Source organism: Cetorhinus maximus, chromosome 6, assembly GCF_964194155.1.
Source record: "Cetorhinus maximus chromosome 6, sCetMax3.hap1.1, whole genome shotgun sequence".
Lineage (NCBI taxonomy): Eukaryota > Metazoa > Chordata > Chondrichthyes > Lamniformes > Cetorhinidae > Cetorhinus > Cetorhinus maximus.
The window spans coordinates 119,017,496-119,044,274 of NC_135884.1; the positions used below are offsets into that span (position 1 = coordinate 119,017,496).

At 41.7% G+C, this 26,779-nt stretch overlaps 1 protein-coding gene across 6 annotated transcripts in view; it reads left to right on the plus strand.

The window, feature by feature from the left end:
- The window catches only part of znf536 (zinc finger protein 536), a 559,031-nt gene that overhangs the window by 76,990 nt on the left and 455,262 nt on the right, over positions 1-26,779 (plus strand). Inside the window, exon 1 of one of the 6 annotated variants that reach the window (XM_078544386.1) lies at positions 2,695-2,809. The exons of the other annotated variants lie outside the window; for them this stretch is intronic. The gene's annotated coding sequence lies outside the window, so the exon portion shown is untranslated. Of the gene's footprint in view, positions 1-2,694; positions 2,810-26,779 lie in introns of those variants that run through there. 6 annotated transcript variants of the gene reach the window in all.

Genomic DNA, 26,779 nt, shown 5'->3' on the forward strand with positions numbered 1-26,779 from the left:
ATTGGACTGCATGCTGTGCCCTCAGCTCAGGCACAGACATTCTCCTAACCTACACTGCAAGGCTGCGCTGTTAGCTTGAACCATGAGGGATACTGGTCCAAACCTTAATAAAGACATTGCAAGGAACTCTGAGCACCTGCATCAGTGACTGCACCATGGCCACCTTTTGCAAGGGGATTCTACAACTTGCCCAGTCGGCCAATTGTTCTGCTGCCCCCTAAAATGCACATTAATTTGCAGTCTGCGCCCGAGGGGTGAAAAGTTCTGGAGCATTTGGTGGCAAATTCATGTTTTTGCATTGCTTGAGTGGGCAGAAAAGCTTCAGAAGCATGTTAATGGAGCTGCTGCTGAACGGTCTCAGCTGTGGGAGAATGCTCACTTTTGACAAGCTTTTCCAAGCGCGTGACCACTTCCCTCACCCCCCCTTCCCCCACCACCCGCATCCTCCCACCCCCAGCATGTGCTTGTGTACTTGCTCCCCCCCCCCACCCAGCCTGACCCGCGCTGAAGCCCTTGCCCCAACACAGCACTGAAAGCCAGTTGGGAAGAAGCGACTTGCCTGTGCCCACCCTGAATGCCTCTTTCTTGATGTCCTACGGGCGATGCTTACACTCGTCTCCGAGTTCCCATTGAAGTTCTGGTTGCCAGGTGCACACCTTTTAAAGGCAGTCGTGAAGCACGCTGCTCTGAAGTCATGCCAATGTGGGCAGTAAATTTGAGGTGGGGGAATAATTCCGGTGAGCAGAGCTTGTAATGAGGTAAATATTGTAGTTAGGTTCCTGACGTGCAGTGGCAGGAAACCCAGCCCGCCATTGATGGGTGGAGCGGACGATCGCAAACTGTTTTCATGATGGTGTGAAACTGATTTTTGGTCTTCTCGCCATATTGTCACCCCCTGCCCGCCAATGGGACCAGACAATTCCACCCAAGGTTGTAATATAAGAAACATAACAGCTAATTTGTGCACAACAAACTCCCACAATCAGCAATGAAATGATTGACAAGATCATCTGTTTTAGATGTTGAATGAATATTGGCTAGGACACAGGAAAGCTCTTTGCTATGGGAACTTTAATGCCTACTCAAGAGGGCAAGCAGGGCCTCAGTTTAACATTTCACCTGAAAGACGGCACCTCTATTTGTACAGTACTGCTTCAGTACTAAACAAAAATGCCAGCCTTGAGTTATGTTTTCAAGCCTCTGGAATGGTTTTTGAACCCACAGGCTTTTGACTTAATGGTAAATGTACTACCAACTCAAGCCCAGAAGATTATTACCGTAGAATTCAGGGTTTGGTTTCTCTTTGAGGAGTAATTTACTCTTTGGCCTCCTCAGAGTGGCAGTGTGCCACCACATTTTCCCATCAGGTTGTCAAGGTGGCCTACAAAGGTAAAGGCCGCCTGGCCTGTCTAGATATGAGGAGCACATTCTCTTCCACAGGCAGCAGGGAGTCTTGTTCTCCCACAATACCAACACCAGAGCAGGGCCCCAATCATTTTTGGCCCACTGAGAAAAAAAACAATATTCCCGTTAAACTAATTTGTCATTCATGGTTTAAAGAAAAAAGTTGTATCCATCTGCTTCTTCAGACACTCATGGCGCCTATTCACTGCAAAAATAATACACGTCCTAATGACTTCCACATATTTTGAAATCTCCCTTTTGAAATTGTTCTTGGCAGATTATTTGCAGGTACTTGAGTTGCATCTGTTTGTAATTTTGTAAATGCGGAAGACTTTAATGTTGAGGGCTGTGAGAGTACTATTTTAATCCTCAAATAACATTGGCTGTCATCAAAAAGGCACATTTATCTTTTGGAAGGCAGGGTGAATGTTTAATGTTAAAAGATAGTAAAAGTTCAGGGTCAAGGTTGAGATCTGCGCATTTCCCTTTCACAATATTGTGTTTGGTGGCTGTCAGTCTTTGCGTTTCTTCGTTATTTCTTCCATCTCATATTGTCTACCAATCAGGGAATGTTTTGCTGATAAAACCAAGATCAGGAGGTGAGTAAAGCTGAAATAATTGTGGCTTCAATCTGCTCTGTTATACTTATTGCTACCATGTGGCTAGCAGCTGACCAACTTAAACCGTTTTTCTTTTAAACTTTTAATACCTCACTGACTTGTCCTACATGGATTTAAAGAACAGCTATTCTTGCAATTCTATAATTCCATAGGTGATTGCTTTTTAAATCAATTAAATGTGACACTAAATAAACTTAGTTTATGATCTTTAAATGCTTTATGTTAATCCAGCTTTCAGAAATTGCACAGTTAAAAAGGTGCACTTTTCAACTTTTGCTAAATTTGAATAGTTTATTTGAACAGTAATGCTAGAAGATTATTTTAAGACAGGAAGAAAGAACTGAGACTTAACTACCTACAATCGTGAGTCCTTATTAAGCTCTTTTTCATGCACATTGAACTCAAATCAGTCTGTTTAATGGTGACTCCTAAAGCTAAAAGGCCACCCATCTTGGAGTCTCTTGAGATGATCAGCCCAGCAACTGAATGCTTTCTTAAATGATGCTAATCAGTCCAGAGAGGCCTGGCCTATATCCCCATCAGCATTCTGTAATTCAGTTCTGCTGATAACCTTAAATTAAATCTGTCAGAATATAGTTATATAAGCAGAAATGAAAAAGGAGTGGCGATGAGAAATAAGGTTAACTTAATGCCTCCATTCTTGCTGTGAGGAAGTTGTGGGCAAAGCTACCAGTGATAGCTGGAATGGATTTACAGCAAATTTTGTAATTACCACAGTGTGAAATAAGGAGCCACTTTGATGAAAATCTCCCTCATACAGATATGTAAGTAAAGAAAGAACTTGGCTGAAATAATGTCCTTTTTTAAATTCTGGTAACAGCATCTGTTCTGGAAATGCATATACACTGTGTATGGGAAGCTATTTAGAAATGCAACTTCATAGTTGTCAGATTTTATTATGCAGGAAGGTGTCATGTTTGTTACAACACTGAGTACAGATGGCAGAGTGGAAGAAATGGATCACTAATTTTAAAAATGATTAATGAACAAAGATGGAATATGAATTAGAAAGGATGATTGCAAGTGCAAGTGTCTTTATGCAAAAATCTGTGTCTCCGCTCCCATGTTTTGCAACAAAAAATATTGTTTTTGACACGTAGAGGTTAAAGTAATGTCTAGGTTATATTTCACAACACCAACATCACTTTCTGGGTGTGAACTGGGCTGGGTAAGGCAAAATCTTTGCTGGATGGCAATAAGTTTCAAATCCTAACTGGCCCCTTGGTCACTGATTGCTAGTCTTCGAGTTGTGATATTTAGTACTGGGAATTTCTTGTTGCTGTATGGGTCACACAATAAATGCGTGTAGGTCAAACAGCAATGTTGCATTAATAGTCTATATTAAAGTATCAGACAGTCCACATAGATAGAGATGTTCACCCACAATTTGCCAACTCAATCACCAGTTCATTAGCCTCAGCATGACACTGAACATTGTCGACTTGGACAAAGTCCACAAACACAAAAACAAACCAAACAGAAAAGTTACCTCAAGGTGCTCTTCACTGTACCATCAGTGTTAACCTGAACTAAAATATTAAACATTTTTAAAAATTCCTTCTCAAGGGAAATTAGGGATGGGCAACAAATGCTGGCCTAGGCAACGATGCCCACATCTTGTGAAAGAATTAAAAAAATTCTGTGGCTAAAATTGACAAAAGGTGCAAATGTCGATTCATCCTCTGGGATATATAAAAGCAAATAATCCATTGTTCAACAAGAGATGATTATGAAATATTACTGGTACAAAATGAAACTACTTGAGGTTGTTGAAAAAGCGGAGTGTGATTTCTGACAGCTCCTTCAAATGATAACGAGCATTCAAGATTGCTAAGCTGGGGATCTTGAGTTGAAACGTCAGTTTAGCATGATAATAGCGCAAGATACCATCTTGGTAAAGGAGTTGAAGCTGGTGCTAGGAATGGTTACAGGGGGGATGGTTAATGGGCTGAATGCTACATAAATTGCCTGCTAATGCTCAGTAAGGAACCTGTATGACATTTTGGTGGATAACTCTTGGCCTAACACTCTGCCCTCGCACTGACCAGCTGATTGGGAGTAAACAAGTTATTGCTAAGAATTTTGAGCACTCCTCGAAGCACTCCTTTTATTGTCGACTAATACTGGAGGTGTGGAGGTTTGGAGGACTTTTGAAACACATCAGGAGACTTTGGGGATACTTAGTCAAGGTTTCACCAACACTTTATCAACATTTATTCCAGAAGTTCTCTGAGGACTATTTTATTGGACACCTTATGGGAGTCACTAGGAGAAAGGGAGTGCTTGGACATGGGCATCCAGCTAGTGGGCCCTTGGGCTGCAGGCAGAAATGGAAGGGGGCAGAAGGTCACACAGAGCAGCACCAATTGCTGCAAAAGAGAGGGATGGGGTGGAGGGGAGGGACGAGGTGGCCTCCTTCCACTTGTGGTTACAGGATATCCTTCCTCCGCTAGACCTCCTCCACCACAACATCGACTGTCATAGCTGAGAACATAAAAACACAAGAAACAGATGCGGGACACATGGTCTCCAGAGCCAGCTCTACCATTCCATAAGATCATGACTGAACTTTTACATAAACTCCACCTTCCCACCCTGTCCCTGTGCCTCTTTATTGCCTTCGTATCCAATAATCTATTGAGTACAACCTTGAATCACAATTTGAGTCACAGTTATATCCTTCTGTCCAGGACCACTAACTAAATCTGAACCGCGACCCAACTTCTGGGGTGTGACTGCCTCCTGGATCAAAATGTCCAGGTAATTCCCTCCCTCCTTGATCCATTGCAATGTCTGCACTTTGGACGGCAGCTCAACAACTCTGAGCCAAAGCTCCTTAAGTTGCAGACAATTACTGCAGATGTGGTTGCCTGGAATCTTGCTGCTGTTCACAAACTCCCACATGCTGGAGGCACGACACACCTCCGGCACTGCCATCTCTAACTAACCTTGTTTTATACAGGTAAGCTTTGTGTAATGAATTCAGCTGCTTTATTTTTAGTCTTCATAAAACAAATTAGTTTAACTAGTTTAAATTGTTGATTTATAAGTTATAAGTTCCTAGTTTCTAGGAACTATTTACATTTATTTATAAGTAATGATCATTAGCCTGTTTTAAGGTTTTCTTATTACACACTAACTTACACCAAGCATTGACAAAATATTAAATACTGAGAGCCTCAAGCTTAACAAAGCACTACAAGTGCTCAGGAAACCTGTGCATCCTTTTCCTCAGCCTCTGAGCCATGCTGAAATCTGCCACTGTGTGTCAGCCAGTGCTTTCTATAGAAGCAAAATTCGATAGCCCTGAAAATAGGCATGGGGATTGCGATGCAGGATTGGTCCACGCCTGCAGCTTCTGATGCAGGCAGCATACCCACTTTGTAACATCACCTAATTAACACGATTGTAGCATGCAGCCAGTGCTAAGCATGCCTTTGAGCGGCTGCATACCTCAGCAGGGGAGCCAAAATAGTGAGAGGTTAGCATCCGTTAAAGCTAACCTCTCATAAATAAAGCCAGCCTGCATCTCTTAAAGGGGGGTGGGAGGGTGCATCGTGGTTAGAGGTGATGCTGGAATTCATTCTCTAAATATTTATGACCTGGGAAACGTTCAGTAATGATGCAATATGAGAGAGAGCGGGCTCTGAGTTTTTCCAATGCTGCACTGGAGTCTTTGATCAAGGAGGTGCAGAGGAGAGGCTCTATCTACAGGGCCTGGAGGTCCTTCAGGAAAATTCTTAGAAGGCAGTTGGACCAGCTAGCTGTGGTCCTCAATGCTAGAAGTCAAGCCCTGAGGACCTGGATGCAGTGCTGCAAGAAGTTCAATGACAGGAGTGGTCAAGGTCAGTGAATGAATCTTCAAATGCCATATCCCACCAAATGCACCATTAGCCTCTGAGACACCCATATCACTCAGCAACCAACAATCTCTATCAATCATGATCAATACCCAGCATTCATAGCTTCACCTCATCCTCAAAGCATAGTGCTGCTGAAAGTCTCACACCCATACCTCGCAGTTTGCATAAACTGCAAGCTATTCAACCATGATGCCCACATCACCAAACAGATTGCACGGCACACACTGATGCACTTCCCTCTATCTTGCAGGACAAGGTGATGCAGAACTGGATGCATTAGGCCCTAACCATCAGGGGACAGGGATGGGAAAGGATTATGCTTGCCATCACTGGAGCATATTGAAGCCATGGTCAGCGGTGGGCCTGAAAACATGGAAGATGATATTATCCTTATATCTAATCTTTCTTCTCACATCTCAATTCACTCTCATCCCACAATCTCTTCTTGCTTACAGGCTGCAGATTGTGTAAGCATACAATATTTTCTTCCTCCCAGCTCCCACACCCCCTCACCATAACTCTACCCTTGTGCCTTTCTCCATTTGGAGACCGAAGGACTGAGTCTGATCAGACAAGGATGGGAGAGCAAGAGGTGGAATGTCAGGTAGATATTGATGATGAAGAAACACCATCACTTGACCTAATAATTACAGCCACCAGCTCAGATACTGACGAGGGTAAATAGTTTATGTTTGTATGCAATATGGCATGCTTTGATTTATAAATTTTGTTTGAAATGTTTATTTTGTCTTGGGTTTTATTTTTCCATCGTGGCCAAGCAGGCGCTGTGACGGTCAATGACAGAGGGAAGGTGAGATGTGGGATTGTTGGTGAATGGGGAATTGGGGTGCTGTTTACTGGTATGATAGTATGAGGAGTTGTTCATGGACAACCCAGTCAGATACGGGTTGCCCAGATTGCCTCCTCCCTTCCTTTTCCTCTTCTGTGTCTTGCTTCTTCTCCTCTTCTCTTCTCCTGCTCCTTAGCTGTTCGCCATATAACTGGTGGCAGTGGCTGTGCCCTCATGATAGCGAGGTTGTGCAGCATGCAGTCTGACACCCACTTTACTGACTACTGCAGAGCTTCTCCAGAGCTCGGTCCAAGCAACTGAAGCATCATTTCAGCACATCTTTGGTCTGCACTATCACATTTTGTGTGGCAGCACAACTTTCATTGTATGCATGCTGTGCACGTGTGTGTGGCTTGTGCACTGGAGTCATCAGTCATGTGTTCAATAGATAGCCCTCATCTCCCAGTATACCCGTTGGTTTATCACAGCGGATCAAATGCAGTTGGCACTGTGAACAACCACAGAATGAAGGCATGATCACGGCTGTCAGGATATTGTGCATTGATCTATTTGATTCACTGCATATATCTTTAAATTTATTCTTTTGCAGGATGTGGGCATTGTTGTCTAGGTCAGTATTTGTTGCCCATCCCTAATTACTCTTGAGAAGTTGGTGGTGAACCTTCATCTTAAACTGCTGCAGTACATGTGATGTAGGTACAATCACAGTGCTTTTAGGGAGGGAGTTCCAGAATTTTGACCCAGAGACAATGAAGAATGGCGATATAGTTCCAAGTCAGGATGGTGTGTGCCTTGGAGGGGAACTTGCAGGTGGTGATGTTCCCATGCATTTGCTGCCCTTGTCTTTCTAGGTGGTAGAGGTTGTGGGTTTGGAAGATGCTGTTAAAGGAGCCATGGTGAGTTACTGCAGTGCATCTAGTAGATGGTACACACTGCTGCTACTGTGCATCGGTGTAAAGAGAGTGAATGTTTTAAGGTGGTAGATGGGGTACCAATCAAGTGGGCTGCTTTGTCCTAGATGGGTTCAAGCTTCTTGAGTGTTGCTGGAGCTGCATTCATCCAGGCAAGCGGAGAGTATTCCATCACACTCCTGAGTTGTGCCTTGCAGATGGTGGACAGGGTTTGGGGAGTCAGGAGGTGAGCTACTCTGCAGGATCCTCAGTTTTTGTAGCCACAATATTTATATCACTGGTCCAGTTCACTTTCTGGTCAATGGTAACCTGCAGGATGTTGATAGCGGGGGATTCAGCAATGGTAATGCTAATGAATGTCAAGGGGTAATGGTTAGATTCTCTTTTGTTGGAGATGGTCGTTGCCTGGAAATTGTGTGGCACGAATGTTACTTGCCACTTGTCAGCCCAAGCCTGTATAATGAACAATATGGTTGCACACCAGCTGGCTGTTGATGGAGTGGAATCCTTTTCAGTTGTGGTACATCACAAATTTGACATGTGGCACCTGCAAAGCGAAGTACATGCATTCAATGGCACCCTACACGTTGGGGAAGCCCACAATCCTCTCAAAACTGCATGCTTGCTCTGCCTGCTTCTCCCTGGTAAGAGGGAATGAAATGTATTCCTTTTGAAGATAGAATGCCAATGATCTCCCTAATGCAATAGTTGATGGCAAGATATTGCCAATATCTCCATCCTGGAAGGAGCCTGACGCGTAAAAGCTCATGGCCACGGTCAACTTCACAGCCACTGGCAATGCTCTGCCGTGAGGTTTCAGTTGTGACTACATCAGGTCCTTATTGAAGTGCAAATATCTGACACATTATTTCTCAATGAGGTTCAGGTAGGTGAATTTCTTTGTTGTGAGTCTTGCAAGATGCCATTTTGTTGAGGGCATTAGCATACGTGTAGTGAGCATTTTCTGGATGTATCAGGACATTCAGATGATGACCATCAATCAGTGTGCAACTGCTGTGCTACAGTACTGCCATTTTGGAGCTCAATGCCCCAGCTAATGCCCTCTCTTAATCATGCATGGCCGAATGCACATCAGCTGCAGGATGGACCCCCCAAACAATGCTATTTAAAGGGATCATTAATTACTTTCAGGTTAGTTACTTATTGATTTCTGCTGGCTGTTACTATGATTGTAGAAGTATTTTGTACTTTCTAGAGCTCTTTAAAGTTGCTAAAGTCTACAGAGAGCGATTTGACTTCTTGCTGGAGGACTTCTTGCTGGTTTCAAAACTTCTGCACAAATTGGTTGCTCCAAGACATGAGTACACAAGTAGGCAATCACCTTCAAAAATAGCATGGCTGGGAAAATAATCAAAAGCAGTACAGAGCAAGGTGAGCAGCTGGAAGAGGCAGGAAGAGAGGGAGGAAGGCTTTCATCAGGAGGCCATATCCACCCAGGATGTTCAGGGAGAAATTTTTAAAAATTATTCATTCATGCGGTGTGGGCATCACTGGCTCGGCTAGCATTTATTGCCCATCCCTAAGGGCAATTAAGTATTGACACCCATTCAGCCATGCATGATTAAGAGAGGGCATTAACTAGAGCATTGAGCTCCAAATTAGTACTGTTACATGGCAGTTGCACACTAATTGATGGTCATCATCTGAATACCCTGATACATCTGGAATGCTCACTACATGTTTGCTAATGCTCTCAACAAAATGGCGTCTTGCACAACTCACGCCAGAAATTTGCGCGCTGCTGCAGATGCCATCTGTTGCAACTAAAATAGCATGGGCATTACACACGCAGAACTTGCAGCACACATCTTCAGTGGAAATGGGTTCAAGGAGCCCACATATACAGCTCCCCAAAAATATCTTCTTAATCAGCGATTATGTGTCTGTTTTAATGCTTGCAGGCAAATTCAAATTATGTCGCTCAACAATTATGACCAAAATTGTGTGCTAAAACCAGACTTGCAAATTGGCTTGTTGCATTCATTTAGCACCTGTTTTCATCCTTTCATGAAAATAATCCCGCTCTCCACCCGACTTTAATACAGTGTTACAATATCACTATAACATTAGATCAACCATTCAATATCACAGTGGAACACAGGCCACCCAAACAATGATCCCAAGTTTATGTCCAAATACTGCTTAAAGAAGATAATTCTAATGGTCAGCACTTAGAATGGTAAGTACAAACAGTAACAAAAGTGACGTGTACTTACATAGCACCTTTAATGTAATAAAATTCGTCGGGTGCTTCCCTGAAACATTATAATGCAAAATTTGATAGTGAGCCACATGAGGTATAAGGGCAGATGATCAAAAGCTTGGTCAAAGAGGTAGGTTTTAAGAAGTGTCTTAAAGGAGGATCATGAATAGAGAAACGGAGAAGTTTAGTGAGGGAATTCCAGAGCTCAGGGCCTTGTCAACTGAAGGCATGGCCACCATTGGTGGAGCAATTACAATCTGGGATGCTCAAGAGACCAAAATTAGAGTAGTGCAGATACTTTGGAGTGTTGTACGACTAGAGAGATAGAGAGAAGTGAGGCCATGGAGGAATTTGAAAACAAGGATGAGAATTTTTAAATTGAGGAATTGCTTAACTGGGAGCCATTATAAATCAGTGAGTAGAGGGGCCATAGAGAGACAGGGCTTCGTGGGAGTAAGACCATGGGCAACAGAGTTTTCGATGACCTCAAGCTTATGGAGAATAGAACATGGGATGCTGGCTAGGAGCGCATTGAAAGGTTAAAGCCTGGAGGCAACAAAGGCATATATGAGGATTTCAGTACAGATAAGGTAAGGTGGAGGCAGGTGGAGGCAGAGTTGGCAATGTTATGGATATAGAAATAAGTGGCCTTAATGATGGCATGGATATGTGATTGGAGCTCATCTCAGGGTCAAATATGACATCAAGTTCAGCCTCAGACAGTTGCCAGGGAGAGGAATGGAATTGGTAGCTAGGGGACTGAGTTTTAAGGAAGACCAAAAACAATGGCTTTGGTCTCCTCAGTATTTAATTGGGGGAAATTTCTGTTCCTCCACTACTGGATGTGGGACAAACAGTTTGATAATTTAAAGCTAGTGGAGGAGTTGAGAGCAGTGGTGGTGAGGTGGAGCTGGGTGTCGTCAATGTACATTTGGAAACTGGAGCTATGTTCTTGATGATGTCACTGAGGGGCAGCAGCTAAAGTAGAAGTAGAAGCAGGACAAAAATAGATCCTGTAGAACACCAGAGATAATGTTGTGGGAGAGGGAAATGAAGCCACTGCAGGTGATTCTCTGGTTACGATGAAATAGATAAAAGTGAAATCAGGCAAGTCCCACTTAGCTAGATGACCATGAAGAGACATTGGAGAAGGAGGCTGTGTTCAACAGTGTCAAGTAACAAGATATGTCATATGTATAGTTTTTCTGCTGCTAGTTTTAAGTGAAAACAAGGTGGATAGACAACTTTCCATTGGTTTGAGAAGTACTGATCACACTTACAGTCGGAGAAGGACCTAATTGTTCTCAAAGGAATTACTTTGACTAATGCCAACATGGCAACTTTCCTGTTTGGCTTATTATCTTGGGATAAGATCATGCCATTCTCTGTACTGACCTCTATAGTTTTCTTGCCTGTACTTCCACAGTAATGAATTATATTGATTTGTCATCACTCTGCTAAATGGAGTGCCATACGGTAGTTGGCACACTTTAGAGGTAGGAAGGTAAGACTAAACTTAACAGGTTCAACTTGCCACAAACCTACCTTCAGTAGGCTGATCACTGTGGTGTATTTGATAGCAGCTGTGAAATAGGTCACCTCAAGGTGAGAATTAGTAGCTTTCATGGGAAATATAAGGGGTAAATGGGGATAACATTAATCCTCTAGTATTTTAAAGTACTGATTTTTTAAATTCCCTCTGCTAATTCCCTGAATGACTAAAGAGTCAAAGGTCCATTTTCCAGTTTTCATAATTTTTTGTTCCAAGTGAGATATCTTTGTCTGAGATATCCAACTCAGCATGGAGAGATGATATAACTTATTGCACGTGTGCTTGGTGAATTCAAATCAGAGCCATTGCTGCCACCCTTATCATTGGCACTGCTGCCATTCATATCTTTGGCACTGCAAGCAGATAACACATTGACACACAACACATTGGCACTCCAATCTGGGAGAAAAACTACTGGGGCACGGATATTGCTCAGGTTATAGTGTGTACGTTAAACAATGAGAAAAAAATCATACATAATCGACTGCTTTACAGAACAAGGTAAGGGAAAGCTCCTGGGAGCCAATTTAGAAAGTGACTTAAGGCAAGGAAAGCTTTTTGTGTCTGTTTCTTTTGGCATACTGTAGAAATAGCAGTGGTGATTGGAATTCCCTAGCAAGCACAAAGGGTGGCCTGCACTGAGACCTGCATCTGTCTGGATTTGTGCAGTGAGCTGCTCTCACTTGTAACCAGCTGAGTAAATGTAAGGAAGTTACATACTGACACCAAGCAGAGGGAAGCACCTCTCACAATCCCACTGATCTGCTTGTTCCATTATTGTTCTTCTGTTCCCTGAACACTTTTCTCACATTTGCTGATTGCTTTCTATTGCCTTGTGCTTTGTTCTGTTTCTTTTATAGCGGTTAGAGATTACAGGTTATGAAAGCTGTATTTCAGATATAATCCACAGCCGCAGAACATCTCTTTTCTGCATGTCTCAGTCTTTGTGTAAAATACCACTCAAACACTTTGAAGGAAAAAACAAGTTGTTCTGAATGTTTCAGGCATGTCAGCGTCATTAACCTTCTACAACCTGGTCAGCCAACCTATAGAAATTGTACTATTGCACAACAAGAGGTCTAATACATTGATTTGTATCTACCACAAAAGTGCCATATCATGTTTCCTTGTTAAAATTATTGTTTTATAGTGCTATTTTAAAGAAATAAATTGTGCAGAGTTACTTAATGATTGGGCTACATGAGAATGTGCGGTACCGTTGCAGATTTGTTTTCTTTTTAAATACAACCCCCTCAGTGTAACGGAATAGGTTTTTAGCTGTAAAATCACAAGCCTTTCCCACACACACTTTCAATAACACATTTTATAACACATATCATTGTAGTACCAGTTGCTATCTTGCAAGTATTGAAGAAAAATGCAATAAACATGGCCCCAATTTTTTTTTAAACAACGCTGCTCGTTATGCGAGGAGTGGAATGTAAGGATTTTGTTTTACACCAGTGAGTGGCCAAAATAGGAGACAAAACACTTTCTGGGAATGTGGTTTATTCTAGTGAAGCTGGAACTGATAAGAATGAAGCTTGTCAGCTTTATCGGCCATGATGAGCAGTTGCTGTGTTGATGGTTTTACTTAAATGTTCCCTATCTTAAATAGAAAGCTGTGCGATCCTTTAAGATGTTTATAACAAATCTTCAAAAGCAAAGTTTCAAATCAAGAAATTATGTGCTGCCATGACAAAATAACCTCCCAGCATTCACTATTTGGATTTACAAGGGTACATTCATCAGTCCTTCACTCCATGTGAGAAGTCACACTCAAAGGGAGTGTTAATTGGAGAATCGCCCCTTCAATGTTGTAGCCTTGTCTCTGACCTGTATTTGCTTCAAGTGTGGTCCCTGTTCAAACGGTGGAATTGGTGAATTTACCCTAGGAAGAATTCCCACTTGGGTGAGGTACTGAAGGGTGCCTGCCCTTGTGAAAACCCAGCATGTGCACCTTCAAAAGGGGAATTGAGAAATAGGCATATTATGATTATTTGAGACATGACATATATTCCCCCCAAGGCAAAGAGGCAAAACATTAGTGTTGCTCTCACATGTTGAATTTATAGAAGATATACAATCTTGTTTAGAATCAGACAAAGTGAAATAAGCTCCCTGAATTGGTTAGTGTACTATGCAGCATTGAATTGAACCATTCAGAACAGGAAAGCCCCTGATCCGATCACTGGTCTGTGTTGAGTTAGCTAATTCAACTGGAGTAGCAGTTAGAGTGTTAAAATTGGTCTCTGTGCCCCTGGAATAGAAAGGGGAAAAAAAAACTCAGCCATGGTATTTAGTGTCACACACTGTGTGTACATGACGGATAAGGATAAGATCCAAATTAGTATTGTTGCTGCGTGGTAGAATAGCCTGCCAATATTGACTGTACAGGCTAAACATGAACAATATCCCCTGGTTGGGGTACTGCTGGACTCCCTCCACCTTTGGAAGTCTATTCCAGCATGAGCCTGCACCTTCAAACAAGAGTGGAGAAATTTGGTGGGAAAAAACCAGGCAAAACAAAAAAAAAAATGCTGCAGGGAATTCTTGTATTTCATAGCCAAGGATGGATACGCGTGATGTGAAGGTACATTTGGTGCATGAATGAAATGCTTTCTAAACATTGATTTGGAGAGCATATAATCTGCATTTTGTCCAAAATAACAATTCTCCTGGCCCAATTTTCCAATTATTTTAGCACCATTTAATTGTCCTGATAGAGAAAAATAAAAACGCTCAAAAGAACAATCATGCTCCATGTATTGTGATTCCAAATTGATGCTGGCTGTCAAAAAATTTGCATCAGAAGTAAAATGTAGCTGAAGGAGACAGTGCGAAAACAGAGGTGACACTGTAAACAGGTGCACTCATTATTCATAAAGATTGTGGCAATATATTTAGATCTGTTAGAGTGATGGGAGGTCATGTGACAGGTAGGTAAGTTATCTATTTACATCATCTGACTGCTGAAGCCTGCTGCTTTTGCAGATCATTATTTAAAAACGCCGCTTGCATTAGTGATTCCGCATATAGATTTAAGGGAACCTAGCTGGAAAAATAAGTTTGCTTTCGGGAACAAAGGCACCATGTTTGGTGTGCCAAACAAGTTAAGCTAATTGCAATCAATATCTTGTTGATATCATACATTTATTGTTGCAAAACGAATAATGTCACAAAGGGTAATGTGTTCCTTGTTTGAGACACTAAATGAGATGGCTTTGTTCCCAAAAGCAAACTATTTCTTCAGCTTGAATCCAATAACTGTGATGTTAAAGACACAAAAATAAACACTGAAATTTAAATGAAATAAAATCTCTGCTTGTTGCATTTCTTTTTTTCCAAATTTTATTTTTCCCTTCTGTCTTCTCCATTCTCTCTCCTATTTATATCCTTAAAATTTAACTCAACCCAATCTATTGACCCAGTTGCAATCTTGTCCAAATGTGGTGGCTCATCTGTGGTTGAAATAAGGCAACAGGCCCAGTCCTTTAATGAGAAATGGGCAAGCTGAAGAATTGTATGTGATTTTAAACTATAGCAGACAGATGTTTTCCAGGCCAAAGCAAGACATTGGATAAATATTCATATCATTATAGCCACTATCTTTTCTGTTTCTGGAGAGATGTTTGGAACAGGCAACTCTTGAAGCTCTTGCTTCTTTCCATGTTTTCTCTTAGTAGGTGAAGGGAATGGAAGACCTTTCACAGTTTTAGAATCTACATTAAGCAAATCTTCCCAGAGAGGTATGGCATGGTTGCTAAGCAAGACAAATTCTCTCATTTCTGTCCTGAACTGTAACCCAATCACCAGGCAGAATCTTTCCATCAAAGATTATTGTGACACCTTAAGCTAAGGCTGCTAAATTTGTGGCTAAATTATGAGCAGTCTCATAGAAACTGGGTTGAAACTTTCCCCAAACCAATTTCTTTTTTCCCCTCATATGCATAAGAATAAGGTTCTAAACCATTACATCCACACAGCCTCAAGTTCTTGCAATATTTGTATCAGACTATTTGCTTTATAACATCTTCTTTTATTCATTGGATGTGGGTGTCACTGGCTAGCATTTATTGCCCATCCATAATTGCCTTTGTTCAGGGGGCATTTAAGAATCAGCCACATTGCTGTAGGTCTGGAGTCACACATAGGCCAGAGCAGATAAGGATGGCAGATTTCCTTCCTTAATAGATATTGGTGAAGGAGATGGGTTTTTATGACAATCAACAATGGATGCATGATCATCATCAGCTTTTAGTTTCAGATTTTTATTGGACTCAAATTTTACCATCTGCCATGGTGGGATTCGAACCCATAATCCCCAGAGAATTACCCTGGGTCTCTGGAATACTAGTCCAGTGCCAATACCAATACCACTATGCCACTGCCTCCCCCTGCCATTCTGTCACAATTGCAGTAATATTTCTCCAAATTGTTTGTCCAGGGTGTAACAGATTGTCAGTGTAAGTATAGTCATTTTTTAAACCGTGTTTTATTTTGCCTATTCTCAGATTTGGAATTCTCTCCGCCTGTTTTCTGTGTTTTACTGTATTGGCTACGATTTCAGTCAGCTTGTTTATATGATTAAAGGATTGAAAGATTTCTTCATTATAGATTTTACGAAAGTAAATTTAGGTGAAGTATGCAGAACTAGTCAAGGTCAAATTCAGTTTAGTCCATTCACCCAGACTAGTGCTGCATCGCTCCAGTTTGCTTTGTGAGATGCTGATAGCTGCAATTAAAAGGATACTTTGCACAACAATTTAAATTTCAAACCAGCAAGGAAAATTGCCATTTGAAAACAATATCGGTATGTTTAAATAAGCAGCAGAAGCTGGAGGGAGATAGAGCTCTGCTTCACATATCACAGTTCTGGAGAAATGGCAGAATGCAACAGCTGATAATTCAGTCTGTTCCTTTAACAATGTGATACTTAAATTGTAATGCTCACTACTGTCTTCTAACCACATGTCTTCTCGTGATACTGATTTTAAGTTTTAGGTATGAACTTTCAACTTGAGGATTTTTTTTGATGTGCCATTCCTCATCAGATCATTCATACTTTAAGTGTCAGTTGCTCCTGGCCAAATTTGACAGTCCTTTCAATTTTTTTTATCTGTTCATGGAATGTGGGTGGTACTGCCAAGGCCAGCATTTACTGCCCATCCCTAATTGCCCTTGAGAAGTTGGTGGTAAGCCCTTCTTGAGCCACTGTGGTCCCTGTGATTATGGTACACCCATAGTGTTGTTAGGAAGGGAGTTCCAGTATTTGGACCCAGTGACAGTGAAGGAATGACAATATATTTCCAGGTCAGGATGGTGTGTGACCTGGAGGGGAACTTGCACGTGGTGGTGTTCCCATTTATTTTCTGCCATTATTCTTCTAGGTGGCAGAGGGTGGGGGTTTGAAAGGTGCCGTTGAATGACCATTGGCGGGTTGCTGCAGTGTATCTTATATATTGTATGCACTGGTGCCACTGTGTGCTGGTGGTGAAGGAAGTGAATGTTTAAGATGGTGGATGAGGTACCAATCAAGCGTACTGTGTTGTTCTGGATGGTGTCAAATGCTTAACTGTTGTTGAAGCTGCACTTATCCAGGTAAGTGGGGAGTATTCCATCACACTCCTGGCTTGTAGATTGTAATGATTGAAGGTATAGCCTTTTCCTACTGCCTATCAGAGGTCACATGATTATTGTTCTTCTTAAGTGCAAGTAATCTGGGGGTGGGGGCGTGGCTTTCTAGTCGAAGACCTAGTTTGAGCATGTAGCTTCAGAAAAGCTCTCTGTAATAAAGTTATCTGTTTCAAGTAGAAACCTGTCTGGTACATCAAGTCATTACATTTGGCGACGAGGGTAAAATATCTCCGACGCTGCACCACGCCTTGTGAATGTGAGTACATCAGTTCTCAAGAGAAAGGAAAGGTATACTCACCAGTCATGCCATTTTTCAGCAGAATCGAAGACTAGAGCCAGCATGTAGAGTGCCTTGGTTTTTATTTTGTGGCGAACGAAATTACCGTGGAGATGAAGCAGAAAGCAATCCTTTTGAACGTATGTGGTAGCAAGACATGTAATTTCATCTGCAGCTTGACGGCCCCGAACGTACCCAATTATAAATCTTTTAATGAATTGGTAGACCTCGTGAAGATGCATTTTCAGCCGAAGCCATCCATAAAATTCAGAGGGTTAAGTTTAACTCCAGAGTAAGGGCCCCTGGGGAGTCCATCGCAACCTATATAGCGAAGTTGAAGCAGTTGACTGAGCACTGCAACTTCAGAATCATACTCAATGGCATGTGGCGGGACTGATTAGTTTGTGGAGTTCACGACGATGCCATTCAGCGCCGTTTACAGAATGTGCAACATGATGCTGTTCTTCATGTGGGTTGGGATCCTACCGCCAGGTGTGGCTTGAAAGCCAGAGACCCAGCAGCAAAGTGAGAGACTGTCTCTGCTGCTAGAAAAACCAAAAGGCCTAGTGGAGCATTTCAGCAGCAACTCCGAAGTTAATCTGTTCCAGATGTGGGGGTAACCACGTACCAGACACCTGCAGATTCAAGGGGGCAGAAGGCCATTACTGCTATAAAAAAGGTCATGTAATAAAGCAATGCAGGGCAAAATTGAAACAGCCCAAAAGCAGCGGACCAAAATGATTGAAGTGGGTAATATAACAGAACTTGAAGCTACCGTTACTGATATCTATTCCCTGTCCATGTCAAAGCAGTAATAACTGAACTTATAACCGTCACAATTCAAGGGAATGGGAAGGTAGAAATGGGAGCCTCAACTATAGCGGTGGGAGAGCACACATTTAAATACCTAAATGAAGGTACCCAGCCACTGAATCTGGAGTGAACCATGGCTCAATTGGAGACATACGCTGGAGAATGCATGGAGGCAAAGGGCATCTCCACAATACCTATGTCCTATAGGCAATAGACAGCCCAGCTTCCAGTGTCATAATGACAGGTAAAGGACCTAGTCTCCTGGGCCGAGACTGGGTACAAAAAATTAAGCTCAACTGGTCTGAAATATTTTGCTTGAGAACAGGAGGAGCTCTGAACGGCTGAGGAAATACGACAGTGTATGTCGTGATGAATTAGGGAAGTTAAAAGGCTTGCAAGCAAAAATATGTGTGGATTCTCAGGCGACACCCCCTTTCTTTAAGGCCAGACCTGTGCCTTATGCCCTGAAGGAGATGGTGGATGTAGAACTGTGCCAGTTAGAAAAGCTGGGCATCATCCAAACTGCTCAATGTTCGGAATGGTCAGCGTCCATAGTCCCTGTGGTGAAACCTGATCAAACTATACACATTTTTGGGGACTATAAATTGACCGTGAGCAAGGCAGCTAAACTAGATACATATCCTATCCCGAGGATAGACAACTTATATACTAAGCTAGCTGGAGGCAAATCTTATATCAAACTGGACATAAGCCATGCATACTAACAGCTAGAGCTGGATAGCATGTCTAGAGGGCATGTAACCATCAACATGCACAAGGGTCTGTATTAATGTACTCGCCTATCCTTTGGAGTATCATCTGCATGTGCAATCTTCCAAAGGACAATGGAGAGTCTTTTGCAAGGACTTCCCCGAGTTGTAGTATACTTGGATGATGTTCTGACCACAGGGTCAACTGAAACTGAACATTTGGCTAGCCTGAAAGTGGTGTTAAGAAGATTCTTGGAAGCTGGTGTATGATTAAAGAAAGCAAAATGTACATTCCAAGCACCTGAAGTTACTTACCTGGGTCATTGGGTGGATGCCTTGGGTTTGTATCTGGAGAAGAGAAAGTTAGGGCAATCAAAGATGCACCCTCTCCATCCAATGTAATTGAACTCAAATCTTTTTGGGCATTATGAACTATTATAACCACTTCTTACCAAACTTGTCAGTGTTAGCACCATTACACTTATTGTTAAAAAAGAATCAATGTTGGTCATGGAATTCGCAACAAAAAGAAGCCTTTGTGAGAGTTAAGAAGCTCTTACATACATCATGTTTATTGGTATATTATGACCCATCAAAAGAATTAATATTAACCTTTCATGCGCCTCCTTATGGTGTGGGAGCTGTGTTATCACACACAATGGAAAATGGTTCCGAAAGACTAATCGACTATGTCTCCAGGATTCGTTCTGCAGCCGAGAAGGATTATTCCCAATTAGAAAAGGAAGGTTTATCTGTGATATTCGGAGTGAAGAAATTCCTCCAGTACTTACATGGATGACATTTCACCATGGTGTCGGACCATAAACCATTAATGGGTTTATTCAGTGAGGATAAAGCCATTCCACCAATAACCTCAGCAAGAATTTAACGTTGGGATTGGATATTATTTGTGTATGAATATACGTTTATGCACTGTCCTGGCTTGCATATTGCAAATGCGGACGCATTCAGTCGTCTCCCGTTACCAGATAGCATTGCACATGCTCCAGTGCCACAACAAGTTGTGCTTGTGCTGAATTTCTTGAACTCTGCCTGTGTATGCGAAGCAAATAAGGAATTGGATGAACAGAGATCCAGTTTTGTTGAAAGCCCGAGACTTTGTATTGCAAGGGTGCTCAAATTCACCAGTGTCTGAAGAGATGAGAAAATTCCATGCTCGTAGAACAGAGTTAAATTGTCAAGATGGAATCTTGTTGTGGGGATCAAGAGTTGTTGTCCCTTTGCAAGAAAAATAACCACTCTTGATAGAGCTTCACAGTGTGCATCCAGGCATATCAAAGATGAAAATGCTTGCAGGAAGCTATGTCTGGTGGCTAGACATAGACAGTGACATTGAAAGCATGGTCAAGCACTGTCTCCACTGTCAGCAACAACAGAAGTTGCCTGTTTCAGTTCCACTGCATCCGTGAGAGTAGCCTGGTCGACCCTGGGTTAGACTATATATTGATTATGTAGGACCATTTTTAGGTACCATGTTTTTATTGATCATAGATGTGCATTCTAAGTGGATGCATGTGTATGAAATCAGATCACCAACATCGAGTGCAACTATTGAAAAGCTGCTTCAATGTTTTAGTATACATGGCCCACCGGACGTCATCATTTCAGATAATGTTACTGTACTGGTACAGAATTTCAGATATTCATGAATTTAAATGGAATGAGACATATTAAAACAGCACCATATCATCCATCATCAAACGGGTTAGCTGAAAGAGCTGTGAAAACTTTCAATTCAGGAATGAAGTGGTTATCGGAAGGTACTCTAGAAACTCGACTTTCCCACTTTCTTCTCAATTATCGTACGGCACTTTATTCAAATACGGGTTCAACACCATCTGAGTTATTCATGAAACGCCGCCTACACACAAGGTTAAGTCTGGTGTTTCCAAACCTAGAAGGAAAGGTAGAGAAGAATCAGAGTAATCAAAAATCACAATATTCATAGCAAACCTGAAGATCTACTGTAGGAGATACAGTTATCCTGCGGAATTTTGGAAGTGGACCTTGTTGTATTCCTGGTAAAATTGTCTCAGAAACTGGTCCCTTGTCCTTCCAAGTGCAAGGGGAAGACCGAATTGTTTGAAAGCATGTGGATTATTTTAGGAGTAGAGAGGCATTCCAACAACCAGCTATTCTGCCTTTGATTAACATCGAATCATTAATCTTTGAGGTGACAAATCAACTTAGAATAGAATAGAACATACCCGATGTCTCTGTAGAGTTGCCAAACCTTGAACTGCCACTTTCTAATGATGAACCTGATGGGGCAGTTCCTGATCATGTCGATCCAGTGGGAGAAGTGGGTGAGCTACGCCGCTCTAATCAAATAAGGAAACCACCTCAGAGACTTCATCCTTAATCACCTGACCTGTTCTTTGTAAATAGGAAATGTAAAAAAAACTAAAGGGGGAGGAAATGTAGCGATTGAAGGTATAGCCTTTTCCTACTGCCTGTCAGGGGTCATGTGATTGTTCTTGTAGACTCCAACGAATGAGCCCTAAGCGCGGGTAATCTGGTGGACCTGGCTTTCTAGTCGAGGACCTGGTTCTGTAGCTTCTGAAAAGCTCTCTATAATAAAGTTATCTGTTTCAAGTAGAAACCTGTCTGGTACATCAAGTCATTACATGGATAAAAACAGAAAATGCTGGAAAAACTCAGCAGCATCTGTGGAGAGAGAAGCAGAGTTAATGTTTGAAGTCCGTATGGCTTCTTCAGAGCTGAAGAGAGGTAGAAATGTGATGGATTTTATACTCTTTAAGAGGGGGTGGAGCAGGTGAGCAAAATAGAAGGTCAGGAATAGGTGGGAGCTCAGGAGAGATTTGACAAAGACGTCATGGACACAAGAAAAAGGGATTTTTAATGGTAGTGTTAAAGACTAAAGAGGTGCATTTGGAGGTAGCAAAAAGGTCTATCATTAACACTCCTTTTGTCTTGTGCCCATGACATCTTTGTCAAATCTCTCCTGAACTCTCACCTATCCCTGACCTCCTATTTTGCTCCACCCCCTCTTAAACAGTATTAAATCCATCACATTTCTACCTCTCATTAGCTCTGACGAAGAATCATACCGCCTCGAAACATTGATTCTCTTTCTCTCTCCACAGATGCTGCCAGACCTGTTGAGCTTTTCCAGCATTTTCTGTTTTTATTTCAGATTTCCAGCATCCACAGTATTTTGCTTTCATTATCCTGGCTTGTATATGGTGGACAGTCTTTGGGGACTCAGGAGATGAGACACGAATGGTGGGGGATTCAGCAAAGGTAATGCTGTTGGATGGTTCAATTCCCTCTTTTTAGAGATGGTCATTACTTAGAATTTGTGTGGTGCGCATTGATCCAAGCCTGAATGTTGTCCAGGTCATGCCACATGTGAGCATGGACTGTTTCAGTATCTGAGGAGTTATGAATTTTGCCGAACACTGTGCAATCATCAAAGAAGATCCCCACTTTTGGCCCAATGATGGATGGAGGGTCATTGAAGAAGCAGCTGATGGTGGTTGGGCCTAAGATTCTTCCCTAAGGAACCCCTGCAGCAAAATCATGAGGTCGAGATGACTGACCTCTGACAACTACAAACATCTTCCTTTGTGCTTGGTATGATTCCAGCTCTTGGGGAGTTTTCGCCTGATTCCCATTGGCTTCAGTTTTACTAGGACTTCTTGACGTCACACCAATTTACATGCTGCCTTGATGTCAAAGGCAGTCACTTTCACCTCACCTCTGGAATTCAGATCTTTTGTCCATTTTTTGGACTAAGTTTCCAATGAGGCCTGGACCTGAGTGGTCCTGGCAGAACCCAAACTGAGCATCAGAGAGCAGGCTATTGGTGAGGAATTGTTGCTTGGTGGTACTGTCAGCACCACCTTCCATCGCTTTGCTGATGATTGTGATAAAACTGATTGTGTGGGGGTGGGGGGTGGGGGTGGTTATTGGCCAGATTGGATTTGAAATTCACTAAAATGTTAATGCATTTTATATATACACATGTAACATATTCTACAAAATAAGCTATTGTAGCTGATATTACCTTATGCCAATAGGATCTACTCTTTTCTAAAACAATCACCTCTGTTCAGATTTCTGATCTCTGTAGATTAGCAGCATTGTTCTATGTTAATTCTGGTAGCTGTCAATTTGTACCATAATTAAAATAGAGTAACATTCTGTATCTATGTTAAATATGTAGCACACAGGTTGCAATGTGCCACAAGGCAGCCATGCATTATGAGTTCGAGAAGAGGTAAACTAAGAAGCAAAGTTGTATGGTTTATTAACATCATCTGAACTCTGAGATTTTTTCTTGCTGTTATTGGAAGTCATGGTAGATGGCCCTAGATTACAGACTTCTCCTGTCAAATTGCATGATTTGAACTATAGCGTAATTGTACTATTATTTAAACTGTAATAAAGGGAATGGAACTTCAACTGTTCGTAATTTTTGAAGCAGCTTACTGCCATCTGGAAAATTACAATGTAGACTGTAAGGCTTCTTTCAGCAGTATTAACGCGGTTCTCCAAATTCCAGCCGAGGTTTAACATGGCAGTAAATCATTTTATCTTGGTGAACTAAGAAGACCAATTGAAGTGGATGGCAATTTCCAAATCATTATGCAGTGTGTTCTCACTGTGTTATAAGTTCAACCTGGTCCAGGACTTAATATAAAGACGGCAGATTAAAGGTGTTAAATTGAATTTATTTTTATTAATATGCATCAGAATGTGCAAAATGAAATGAGTGTGCATTATGGAGGGATCATGCACTAATACCTATGGGTCTGTCCTACATAATGCCTTGTATAATGTTTGCAATGAATCCTTTTTTGCATCAAATCATAGTAATACATTATTCTGAAGGGATGTGATTAGATGCAAGTTCGTCATCTAGTGACATGACCCCAGGGAAACCCAGGGCAGGGGCGACCTAGACATTTTTTTTTGTGTGAGGCCCAGGGGAGCAGTCCAGCTCCCTCAGACTGCACCAGTGAAACATGAGAAAATCCACTGATCTCTTCTGGCCCTGACCCCTTTTCCCAGTAGGTACACCCGACTACTAGGAAAGCCACAACTGCTTTTAGGACCACAGTTAAAATAGTGGTTAGATCTGCCTACTTAAAGGAGTCTCTCTTACCTAAGAGCAGATTAAAATCACCACCTGCAGGATCAGTGTGGCACCTCAATAAGTGAGTCCCATGGGGGATTTTAATTGCACGCCCACCTGGTTTCTGTCTGAGCACGCAGAAATCACCCTGATTTATCACACTTACCAACCTGACTTAGGTTTGATGACATAATACTCTCCCTTGGAGGAAATGCCCAATTTTGGGGTCTAAATGGATTTTTGGCCTTTGGTGGTTTCTTGATGGTTTGGAATTCATTTTATTTCACCTCCCCCTCACCATCCATTTTAGGTTATTAGTCTTATGGCAGTTCTGTGGAGTTTTCAATATTTTGTTCACTATATTCAACAACAACTTGCGTTTGCATACTATGGAAATTGTTCCAAAGCATGTCACAGAGGAATAGCATGCTGTGCATACGATAACATAGATCATGCCTGCTTTTCCCCTTTTGAAGCTGGTGGAGTCACCAAAATAAGCAGTTCAGCCTGTATAAAATATGGTCAGTTTGCACTTTAGTCTTCACTTTGTTTCATCTCCCACTGCTACATGATGTCACGTTCATTAGTACATTTCAGACATCCCATTCCTGCTCACTGAGGCAGTAAATTTGGATCATTCTAACTAAAGCCTGATTGGACCTTTTAACTTACTGCCAGTGGTGATTTAAGTTGCTATGGATCAGAATTTGCACATTCCTGCCTGCACTTACTGTTGCATAACTGTCTAAATTGATGTAATGGTCACAAGTCAGAATATCACCCCATTGTGTCTTATTTCACTGTGTATTAAAGGGAAATGTAGCATACTGTATATTGTAGCAGTATAGTTGTACCAAAGAGCTATTGCCGGATGTTCCAATAACAGTTGTGATGGTGAACTGACCCAAGGTCTTCTAATCATGGAGATACGGTAAAATTTCAGAGGACAGAATTACCAGACTTGGGAGACAGAAAAGGAAAAACCAGAGGGAAAGAAAGAGAAAACTCATAAGAGAAACAATGAAGAATATGTTAGAGACTTACAATAAATTAAGCGATTGACAAAAATGAGGAACAAGGGAAGACTGTTAAAAAAACAGAAAAGCACAGAACTAGATTGAAAAAGAAAATCAAATTGTAGAGTGAACATGACAGATAATTAAATAGGAAAATGTGAAGAATTGGCAAACATAGTAAACAGAACATCCTAAAAGAAACTCAGCTAGAATATAGAAAAAGATGGAAGATGAAGTAAATTTATTTTTAATTGCACAAAGGAGCCGCAGAGTAAAGCCTCACAATGGACTTGCACTTGAATTAAACTAGTAGTTCACCAAATTTCATTGCTATTGCTGAGATATTAAGGATGTTATCAGTCTCAATTACACAGATGTAGAAAATGAAAATGACAATTGTAGTGGGTCTTTGCAGTGAAGTAACATGACCACAGTGCTGAATTATGTTAATACATAGTTTATGAGTTCTTATATGAATAGCTTATATCTTAATTACAAATAATTTAGACTTTAAACTGTAACATTTCAGTAGGAAATACATTCAGTAGGAAATACATTAAATACATTCCTTAAAATTTCACTCAAACTACAGGGTGGATTTTCCTCTACAATATCACTCCATAATGACATCAGGAAATGTAGGCCTTGGAATACTCTGATTTCACACCCATCTATCATTGGCACCACCAATTCCAGGGACTACCAGGAGAGTGATGACTGTTATCTTTGAAACAGAGCGGAACACCCACTGTTCCATTTGGAGGGAAAGGGTCCAATAATGGGCACCTCTCCCTCTCCTCTGCCCCAAAACATTTCCATTGTTAGGCTTTACCTCACCCTGAGCCCAACATTAAACATGTTTACAAATCTGCAGGCTTTTCCAACTCCTCCACCCACCCCCACCTGTACCTTAATTAATGCTTCTCTTTAATGTTGCACTAGGTGTTTTGCTGCAGCGCCAAAAACATATTCCTCACTCCTGGTGGTGGGCATCCCTCCATGAGCTTGACCAGGAAAATGGGTCGGTACCATGGCAGACTCGGGCAGCAAACATAAGTTTCACTCTGATCCTCCTTCGTTGGTGAACCTATCATAAAAACCCTGCCCCAAGATTGAAACAGATTTTCTTGTTCCTGTAGCTGACTGCATTGGATCACCCAGGCATCCAGCGAATATAGAAAATCTGGAATGGTGGAGTGCCTGCTGGTAAGGGAATCTTCCTGATATTCTGTGCATTATTTTAAATGGACAGAAAATTAAGTGGGTTTCCTTGGCACATTAGCAGCATTTCCCTATACTGCCCAAGTTGCAGAATTGCCTAAGACCAATTTCACCCCAGTTGTATCCTCATAGCCTTGCTCAATCAGCAGCTCAGATAGTTTACTAATAGTAAAGATGCAGCATAATATTTTAGAGTTCAGAGAAGAAGTTCAATGAAATAAAATCCTTGGAAAACAGCATGACTGAAAGAATGAACAGAGGTCACACAGAGCAGGACAAGAGGCTAGAAGGAGGAGGGGTAAGGACCCTCAGCAGGACGTCATATCCGCCTCTGGGAGAAAATCTCATACCTTAACCCCAGCGAGGACCAATGTGTGAGATGTCTGTGCTTCAGGAAAAACACCTTCGCTAAAGTCTACCTGCTACAGCCACACCTGCAATCTTAGAGCAGGGCAAGTACCCCATTGTCAGTAGCTGTGAAAGTGACTGTAGTGATGAATTTTTATATGCCTGGTTCTTTTCAGGCTGGACTTAGAATTATTTGCAACATCATGCTCTGGGGACATTGGTTCAAATC